Here is an 11,063-nt window from a genome sequence, read left to right as displayed (position 1 = left end):
TTTTTTTATCAATGATTTTTGTTATAAATTTTTAATCTTAATAGTTCACATTAGAAAAAATTAAAAATTTCACTTGCATTTCAAAAAACTAAAAAATTTAATTTTATATAAAACTTTTATTTTTAAAATTAATATTTTAATTTATTTTTAAAAAAATTTAAACCCATCATTATCGATAATAAAAAAAGATGATTCTTTTTAAAAAATAATTATTATTATTTTTTAAAAAATCACCTAGAACCTTCAGCAGGTCTGAGCCGCCCCTGAATAAAGTGACAACAAGACTTTCCTAACTACATGTTTTCTAAGTTTCGTTTAGCTGAAAAAAAATGTAGGGAAGGAAAAGGTTGGGAAACCAGTTATTATTTGTATTGCTTTTGTTCTATTTGAGCTAGAAACTTACTTTCACGCACAATAGGGGTCAAGTCTGGCTTAAAAGATTAAAAAGGAAAAAAAACTATTTTCAAATCTATTTTTCATTTATGCTTTCTCATTTATTTTCTTCGACAAATAAAGTTTTAAAAAATTTTACCTCTCTTTTCTTCCAACAAACATAACAGGCGAATGGAAAATATTTCATAATTTGTTTTTCTTGTGAGCTTTTTCCATGACCACTTTTTTTGTTTCTTTCCTTCTTTCCTTTCCTTTCTAAGCGTATTTTTAATTTTGAGCGTCTCCTTCGACACATCGCCGTTCCCGCATCGCGACGCCGTCCGTCCACCGATGGCCGCCGGACCGGACCCGATGGACGGCCAACTCATTGGCGGTCCGGATGGGCCCGGATTCCGGCCCCGATTTGGCCGGCGGCGGCCGGAATCTCGGCCGAAATCACCGCCAGAATCGGGCGGCCGATTCCGGCCAAAATTCGACCGGCCGAGTCACGGGAAGGACCGGCGGCTACCGCCGGTCCTTCCCATGACTCGGCCAGCTCCGATTCGGCCGACGGCCGGCCGAATTTTGGCCGGAATCGATCGTCCGATTTTGGCGGCCGATTTCGGCCGAGATTCCGGCCGCCGCCGATCAAATCGGGGCCGGAATCCGGGCCCATCCGGACCGCCGATGAGTTGGCCGTCCATCGGGCCTGGTCCGGCGGCCGTCGGTGGCTGGACGGCATTGTGATGCCGGCGGGAATAGCAACGGGTTCGGCGAAGACATACTGTGCATTCCCAAAAATGGACGGTTCAGATTTGACGCGCGATCGAAATGGACGGTTGATTCGGAGTCGCGCACAGGCGCTCAGGGAGGAGGCGCCCAGGATAGCGTTTCTCTATATATATATATTCTAAATTAAGTCTAAAATATAATATTTTATATTTCCAAAATTGAAAATTCTTGAATCTCTAATTCTCCATAGAAGAAACAAAACCAAATTAAGTTTCAATGCGTTAAAATGATTGTTTAAGTTTTATCAAATGGAATGCAAGAAACAAACTCATATTTAATGTTCAAAAGATTTTATCAAATGGCTTATGAACAAATTCTAAATACAAAATTACGTAAACTTGTAAAAATTTACCTTTTATTATGAACACAATTACCTCAACAATAAATGGGTCTCAAACCTTTAAATGTGAAATTATTCTTATGTTGTGAAATTATTCATCAAAATCAGGTATTGTGAATTAATGACTATTAGTTATGCGATGAACTTTGTTACCATTCACCATCATTATCAGTAAATTAATGATCCACTAGCTCATTGTGAGGAGGCAATGCCCTCCTCTGTCATAGCCAACTATAACTTCTCGATTTACCTCCTCACAGATAGTCATAAGAGTGATCGTATGAGGTTGTTAAGGTGGTGGATTCCACCTTTTTGCTGGAGTGTTCACATGTTGAATTGATTACTACAGAGTAGACTTATTATAGTGAGCAAGAGTCGAATTTCGACGAAGCTGAGGTAATGTCCTCCCTCGTAGTAATTAACTACAACTTCCCTCTTTATAGATGGTCGTAGAATCGATCGAGTAGGACTGTTGAAGTGGCGGATTTCACCTTTTATTGTAGTGTTTATTGATAAAAATTTATAGATAGTCGTAAGATCGATCATATGAGGCCGCTAGGATGGCAAATTTCACTTTTATATTGCAGTATTCACAGGTAAAATTTTAAATTTTCTTAAGTATTGTGTTTTCTTAAAGCACTAGAGATGCTACAATAATAAAGATTTACAATTTACTTGTGAAATTTTATTTTATCATTTTAAGAAAAAAAGAGATCTTAGAAGTTGGATTTGAGAGCAGGTCCCCGGGATCCATCGAGCGCGGAGCTCAGGATGGAGTCATTTTCATCAAGCACGGAGCTCGAAGTTCCAACCTATCATAAGGCGGAGGGAGCGGATCCCCGGGATCCATCGAGCGTGGAGCTCGGGATGGAGTCATTTTCATCAAGCACAGAGCTCGGAGTTCCAACCTATCGTAAGGCGGAGGGAGCGGATCCCCGAGATCCATCGAGCGCGGAGCTCGGGATGGAGTCATTTTCATCAAGCACAGAGCTCGGAGTTCCAACTTATCGTAAGGCAGAGGCAGCGGATCCCCGGGATCCATCGAGCGCGGAGCTCGGGATGGAGTCATTTTCATCAAGCACAGAGCTCGGAGTTCCAACCTATTGTAAGGCGGAGGGAGCGGGAGCTCAGGATGGAGTCATTTTCATCAAGTACGGAGCTCCATCGAGCGCGGGGCTCGGGATGGAGTCATTTTCATCAAGCACGGAGCTCGGAGTTCCAACCTATCGTAAGGCTGAGGGAGCGGATCCCCGGGATCCATCGAGTGCGGAGCTCGGGATGGAGTCATTTTCATCAAGCACGGAGCTCGGAGTTCCAACCTATCGTAAGGCGGAGGGAGTGGATCCCCGGGATCCATCGAGCGCGGAACTCGGGATAAGTGAACAGAGCACTAGATGAAGTCGTCGGTTCTGGAACCAAGCGGGCTCGGAGGCAGTCATTTATTGAGGAAACTGAAATGCATCAGGGACACTTGTTATGAGTAAGTAGTGACAAGGAAGGCATATTGAATGCGAAAATATGAGAAAGGAACGGATACTGCCCTTTTAAATGTAGTAAGGTCGTAGGTGGGTGGCGTGTCAGGGCGTCGGCAGCACTTTATATTGGGGGTTGGCCAGGTAGTATGATCCTCCTGCTAGTCGACCGGTAACTTGATAGGGCCCTTCCCATTTGGGTTCGAGTTTTCCCAATCCTTCCATGGGTGTCCTTCTCTTCCATACGAAATCCCCCATGTGAAAGGAGCGGAATCGAACCCGTTGGTTGTACATTTGCCTCATGCGCCGTCGATAAGCATCTAGTCGTGCGTTGGTTTTGTTTCTGGTTTCTGTGATAAGATCGAGCTCAGCGGCTTTGTGGACAGCGTTCTCCTCAGGGTTGTCGTAGGTCGTAATCTAGACGGACTGACATCCTATTTCGACTGACACTACGGCTTCTCCTCCGTAGACTAGATGAAATGGTGTCAATCCGGTGCTATCTCTAGGCGTAGTTCTGTATGCCCAAAGGATGTCAGGGAGCTCGTCCACCCATGAGCCCCCTACGTGGTCCAGCTTTGTCTTCAGTCCTTTGACAAGCTCGCGGTTGATGACTTCTGTTTGTCCGTTGCTTTGTGGGTAATAGACCGAGGTGAAGACTTGTTGTATCTGTAGGCCTTCACACTATTCTTTGATCTTTTGCCCTTGAAATTGTCTTCCGTTATCAAAGACCAATTTTCTGGGAATACCGAAGCGGCATACGATGTTCTGCCACATAAATTTGAGCACATTCTTCTCGGTGATGTGTGCTAGGGGCTCGGCTTCTACCCATTTGGAAAAGTAGTCGACAACAACTAGCAAGAACTTCTTCTGCCCTGGCCCTAGGGGAAAAGGTCCTACTATATCCATACCCCACTGATCAAAGGGGCATGATACAGAGGAGGCCTTCAAGAGCTCGGCTGGCTGATGAATCAGGGCTTGGTGCTTCTGACTGCTCGTGCAAGCACGAACAAGTTTTTGTGCATCTGCTTGCATGGTGGGCTAGAAGTATCCGGCGAGTAGAACCTTACATGTCAGAGCTCTCTCTCCTTCATGATTGCCACAACATCCCTGGTGTATCTCTCGTATGACATAGTCAGCTTCCTCTAGGGTCAGATATTTGAGCAGAGGGCGAGAAAAGGCTCGCTTGAACAAGATATCTCCGATCATAGTGAATCGGGTGGCTCTCCTTCTGAGAACCCGAGCTTGTACTGGATCTTCTGGCAAGGTTCCTTGTGTCCTTGTGTCAGGAAGGAGATGATGGGGGTTTGTTAATCTTCAGGTCGGGAAACTCGCAGAGCTTGATCTATCTGAGCTATCAATTGCTCATGTACCATGGGATCAGGACTCTCCCAGGTGGTTAATGCGCTAGCTAGCTTAGCCAACTCGTCAGCCTTATGATTATTTGACAGAGGTATTTTCTGAAGAGTGACCTCCTGGAATTGCGTCTTCAAATTCTCCACGACCTCAGCATAACTTTTCAGCCGATCACTGCGTATATCGAATGTGCCCTTGACTTGCTGCTCTACTAGCTGTGAGTCTGAGTAGATTATCAATTTAGTGGCACCCACATGCCGAGCTGCTTGTAGGCCTGTGAGGAGGCCTCGTATTCAGCTTCATTGTTGGTGGCTCGGAACTACAGTTTCAAAGCTAACTGCAAAGTTTCTCCTTGGGGGGAGCAGAGTAAAACACCTACTCTGCTGTTATTCTTGGTGGATGACCCGTCCACATAGACTTTCCATGTTTCCGTCGATTCGCCACCTACAACCTCGGTTAGGAAATCAGCCAGAGCTTGAGCTTTAATAGCGGTCCGTGTCAGATATTGTATGTCGTATTCACTGAGCTCAATGGTCCATTTGATGAGATATCTAGAGGCATCGGGATTGAGTAAAACCCGGCCTAGACTGATGTTCGTTAGCACCGTGATGGGGTGTGCTAAGAAGTAAGGGTGGATCTTCCGAGCCATCAATGTTAGGGCCAGCGCCAATTTTTCCAAGGTGTAGCGAGTTTCCGCGTCTTTCAACAAGTGATTGGCAAAGTAGATCGGCCGCTGCACTTGGGCTTCCTGCTTGACTAGGACAGAGCCCAGAGCTTCTTCAGAGGCTGACAGGTACACCCATAATGGTTCGTGTGCTTCTGGTTTGGCCAGGACGAGGAGGTTGGCCAAGTATTGCTTCAGCTCGGTAAAGGCCTGCTCACACTTCTCGTCCCATGAAAATCGAGCTGTCTTCCGCAGGATTTTGAAAAAGGGCAAACTCTTCCCGGCATTGTGAGATATAAACCGACATAGAGCTGTGATGCGCTCCACCAGCCGCTGAACATCTTTAATACTTCGGGGGGAGGCCATGTCTTGTACAGCTCGGGCCTTAGCCGGATTGACATCTATTCCTCGTTCGGTCACCACATATCCGAGGAAGCTTCCACTCTTAACCCCGAATAAGCACTTGTTGGGGTTCAACTTTAACCCGTACCACCTTAGCGTGTCGAAGGTTTCTTCTATGTCTGCTGTGAGCTGATCAGCTCGGAGAGATTTAATGAGGATATCATCCACATAGATCTCCACGTTGCGCCCGAGCTGCTTCTTGAACACTTTATCCATCAGTCGTTGGTATGTGGCGCCCACGTTCTTCAAGCCAAAAGGCATGACGGTGTAGCAGAAGGTTCCGTCAGCAGTGATGAAGCTGACCTTATCTTGGTCTTCTTGAGCGAGGGGGATCTGATGATACCCTTGGTAGGCGTCCATCAATCAGATGAGCTCGTATCCTGAGATAGAATCGACCAATTGATCTATCCTCGGTAGGGGATAGCAATCTTTAGGGCAAGCCTTGTTGAGATCTCGAAAATCGATGCAAACTCTCCATTTACCCCCGAGCTTGGATACTAGCACCACATTAGCCAGCCAGGTCGGGAATTGTATTTTCTTGATTTGCCCTGCCTTCAATAATTTGTCCATTTCCTCCCTGATGATCTTATCTTGGTCATATGAGAAATGCCTTCTCTTCTGCTTGACTGGTCGAGCTCCAGGAGTTACATTGAGCTTATGTTCCATTACCGTGGGAGCTACGCCGGTGATCTCAAATGGTGACCACGCAAATATGTCTAGGTTTTGCGTCAGGCAAGTTAGCAGATGCGTCTGTATTTCTGGCGACAGGTCGGCGGCTATGTATGTGCCCTGATCGGGTTTCTCTGGTACTATTCACGTCGGTACTTTCTCCGGTTTCGGTCGCGGCAGTGAGGCATCTTGCACTGAATTCACCTCCGTATTTTGTTTCCGTCTTACTGCCCGCAGGTCAGTCTGTACCATGTCTATGTAGCACTTCCGTGCTATGTTCTGATCTCTTTTGACAGACCCGATCTGGTCATGTACAGGAAATTTCAATTTTTAGTGGTAGGTGGACACTACGGCACCAAAAGAGCTCAGCGCGGATCTTCCCAGGATCACGTTGTAAGATGAAGGAGCTTCTACCACCGTAAAGAGAGTGGTTCGGGTTCTTCGTAGAGGTTCTTTTCCTAAGGATAGTGGTAGTCGGATTTGTCCCAGAGGTCGAACTTCAAGCTCGGAGAATCCGAAGGGGGAGGTAGTCTAGGTTATCCTCCCCGTCAAGCTGCATGCGGTCGAAGGTGTCTTTATACAAGACATTGACCGAACTACCAATATCCACAAACACCCAAGTTACATCGAAGTTAGCAATAGTAGTTCGGATGACCAGAGCGTCATCGTGAGGGGTATCAATTCCTTCCAAGTCTTGAGGCCCGAAACAAATATCGGGACTTGAATCAGCTCCGCCGGCGACCATGAGCTTTCCGAGCTCTATTAGAATCTCCATCCGTAGGACCTCCAGTGATCATACTTATCTCGCCCCGGTGGGCGAGGTTGTCTCGATCCTCCTGGTGATCTTGGTGAACTCCCGGGGGAGGTCCTTGCCGAGGTCGGGGTTCTTGCCTGTTGTCTTCAGGCGCTGGTGACCTCTCTACCTCAGGAGGATGCTGCCGTCCTCCCTCCTGTCTGGGGTCGGGTCGTCTCGGCCCGACTTGGCGCCTTTGGTCTCCTCGCATCAGGCGTCGCCCTTCGGGCGGTGGTACTCCTTGTTGCTGTCTTTCTCGGATGATCCGATTGATTTCTTCCGTCAGGTGCCGACACTCCTGTGTGGTGTGTCCATTAGACTGATGATATGCACAGTATCGAGCAGGCTACCCTGGCCGATCTGCAGTTCCTTGCCCAGCTAGTTGTGGTAGATTACCCGCAGCCTACATGACCCGCTCGTTTCGGCGTGCAGGGGGGTTCTGTAGGGGTCGGGTAAGCACTTCTCTTGGTGGTGGAGGAGGTTCCGGTCTTTTCTCCGCAGGAGGAGCCACTGGGTGAGTATCTCGGTGAGCCAATTGAGTTTCCTCCAATTGTATGTACTTAGTGGCTCTTTCTGATAACTATTGATAGCTTGCTGGCGGCTTCTTCACGAGAGATCGAAAGAAATCTCCCTCCAGTAACCCTTGTGTGAAGGTGCTTGTCAGAACATCCGAGGGAGTGGAGGGTACTTCACAGGCTTCTGGGTTGAAACGACGAAGATACTCTCGTAGGATTTCCCGAGGCTTTTGCTTCATCATGAAGAGATTCAGGGGGGTTTTCTGGTGCTTCCGGCTGTTGGCGAACTGGTGTAGGAAGGCCTCTTTGAAGTCCTTGAAGGACCGTATAGTAGAGCCCGATAACATATTGAACCAGCGTTGAGCTGATCCGGAGAGCGTATTGAGAAACAACCTACACTTGATGTCATCGGGGTATTGATGTAACAAGCATGCGTTCTCAAAGCGACATAAATAGTCCTCCGGATCGGCAGACCCATCATATTCTCCCACTTAGGGAGATCGGAAGTGGCGGGGCAGTTCTTGCTCTAGGATGACCTGTGCAAACGGAGTGTTAAGGAGGTCGGCTACCCTGTTTACTGGAGCTTTCCTTTTACAAGCGTCTCGGCACGCCTCCTCCGCTTGAGATTCACTTGAATCTTCGTCTTCATATAGCTGATCTCTATTAGTGGATCCGACCGGTGCTGATACTTCCTGGATAGGCAAAGGTCTCTGCTTCCCTTGCGCAGCCTGACCCGCCGGCATCGACGGGGGTTGGGCCGCAGCGTTGCGTAGGGCTGCATCGATCGCCTGTTGCACGACCTGGTCGAACTGGTCCTTTGTCATCATCACCGTCCCCTCAAGATTCCTTTCCTCCATGGGGTCACAGGTGCTCGTGGTGCGTCTGGTGTTAATTATCATGTCGTTTCAGCTCAGTTTTCCCACAGACTGCGCCAAAATGTTCTGGCTCCTTGCCGACGATAGCTACACCACCAAACAGGGGGATGTCGCGTCACCCGATTCTTCCACAGTGAAGGAGAGGGTCCTGCAGAGATGAACACTGAACCCACGGATTAACTGGGCGCCGGGGGATCCCGGCGTGGCCACTCTGACGCTCAAGTCAGGAGAAGGGAACACGAGCGTGTGTAGAGAATTCAAGATGGTTTGATTGTCATACCTGCGGGATTTATATAGGGATGGAGGGAGCGATACCTTTGGATCTTGATACTTGCAATTAGAGGAGAGGGCGGAATTGTTGGGTCAAGCTTGTGACAGGTTTCGCAGATCTGACGGCTTAACTGTGTGGCTTATCTTCTTTGAAGGGCTTTGATTGGACGGGACCAAGTAAGGGGACTTAGTTTATAAGTCATTTCTTACAGATAAGTTGTGGCGCTAGGTGAAGAAGTCCACGTGGTGATCCGTTGATATCTACTCCGCGTCGGGAATGACTAATTGGTATGTGCGACTGAGATGCACGGATGCAAGGTAATCTCAGCCGAGCTGATGAGATGAGCTCGGTCCGTCCCGAGCTCTTTATGTGCCTTGTAGCTGAAGGAATCGATGTCGGATCCACGTCATGAGGTCAGCATATGATGCCGGGACCAAGTCATGCGGTTGGCATATGAGGCTAGGACCATGTCATGAGGTTGGTATGTGATACTGGGACCAAGTCATGAGGTCAGTGGGTGATACTGGGACCACGTCATGAGGTCGGTATATGATACCGGGACCAAGTCATGAGGTCGGTATGCGTAGTTGGCTCACTGCTATGGGGGTCGTGGGGAATTGGATACTATGCACCGAGGTCCTAAGGAGCTCGGTTGGTATTTTGAACCTTGTGCCGACCTAGCAGGGAGGTTGGCCAGGGAGTCTTGTAAATGATTGAGCTTCGTAGGTAGTGATAAGTGGGGTAGCTGACCTGATAATGAGATAGGACTATAAAGCATGTAATCTCATTACGGGGAGTCGTGGTCTAAGTTGTGGGGAGTTGTGTTATGTGCGTCGAGGTCCAGGATAGCTCGGTTGATAGCTCAAGTTGTATACCGATCTCTTAGTGAGATGAATTACAGAGTGTTGTGAAAGATCGAGCCTTGGAGGTAGTGGTAAGTGAGGTACCTAACCTGATAGTGAGGTTGGTTTGTAGAGTATGTGTTTTAGGCTTATGTGGAATGTTAGCCCAAGCGGCGAGGGGCTCTTCTGATATATTGAGGTGTATGCTGATCTCTAGATGAGGTTGGTAGTTCGTTAGTTATTCGGGTGCGAGAACGTTAGAACAGATAGAGGAGGGGGTTGAGCGTTTCGGATGAAGTCTCGGGGACTTTCCGGTCGTAATACCGAGGAGAAGGCTTACCTGCCAAGGAGGTCGGTTTTACTGACCCTATCCTCGACCTAAAGAGATCGGGTCCTCTTTACCCTGACGCTACGTCATCGCCATGTGTTTTCTTTAGGGCCCCTTTTTCCCCTGTTGTTCCACGTCATTCTAACCGAATCAATTATACTTATAACCCATATGTAACAATGATACTATATTGCTTGAGAATCGATTATAACCTGAACCAAACAAAATTATCATTGATAACCTTTGATAGATAATCACCATTATCAACGATAACTTTCAATCAAACGCCCCTTAAAGTAATTAAGTTACTTAAGTATTTACGATTTAAATTTCAACTACAACGCACTACAAGACATATGAGATTGGGTCATTCACCTTCTCTTTCTTTCTTTTTTTTTTTTCTAATGCCCTCTAGTATAATATAGCAGTAAGATGTTTAACAATTGACTCAATCATATCAAATCTTAATTATAACGTACTCTAGCATATTTTCCTTATGTAGAATGAAAATTTTAAGATGTCAATTATTGGACAAGGAATCACTCGTACTTCTGAATGTACCCAATAAACAAGTCGAGGAAGGTCGTCCTCACCTTAAAATTAATCGAGCCGAATGTATTTAGATACTTATATTATATTAAAAAAATTGTATTCTTTCTTTGACAGTCAAATAATTAATAGAGAATGGAAATAAGATAATGTCAAGGAAAAAATTAAATTAATTTTACAACTATTTTCATATGAGGTAATTTCAGAGGAAGCAGAATATTACAACAGCACATTTAAAAATCTGACAAATTATTATTTATTAAATATTCATCTAGAATCTTTTTTATTTTTTGGTCAAAATCTCGAGCGACAATTTAAAAAAAAATAGAAAAAGAAAAATTGATGAATCACTAAAAAGTTAGCCACGAGTTTAGTAAGGTGTCATGCATTCTCCTTTGTCGGCGGTGGAACAAACAATTAGCGAAATAATAAATTTAAAAAAGAGCAATTTGGCATCCACAAAATTTATTAACATTTATGTTGTTCTTAATTCGAATCTCAATAAAAAGGGATTTCAATGCACATATTTTTTAGCAATATACAAATTTTATATATAATCTTGTTCAATTTTGATTTTGAAAAGAAAAACGCTCCTTACTTTTATTATCATCAATTTTTTTTACATCCTATTTTTCATTTAAGAATAAATTTATTTTGAAATTGGTGTAGCCAATTTTACTTAGAACTGTTAAAAATATAAAGCAAAATTTTTATTATTTAATTAAAATTGTTATATTATATTAAAATATTTTAATTGAAAGTATTTTTAACTTACTTAAAATCGTTCTAAATTTACTTTAATATTATTGTTGTAAGTTTGTTCGAA

The sequence above is a fragment of the Curcuma longa genome, chromosome 16 (assembly GCF_044706935.1).
Source record: "Curcuma longa cultivar G26 ecotype Majalengka, Jawa Barat chromosome 16, ITB_CL_G26_1.1, whole genome shotgun sequence".
In the NCBI taxonomy this organism is placed as follows: Eukaryota; Viridiplantae; Streptophyta; class Magnoliopsida; order Zingiberales; family Zingiberaceae; genus Curcuma; species Curcuma longa.
This window is presented reverse-complemented; position numbering follows the sequence as displayed.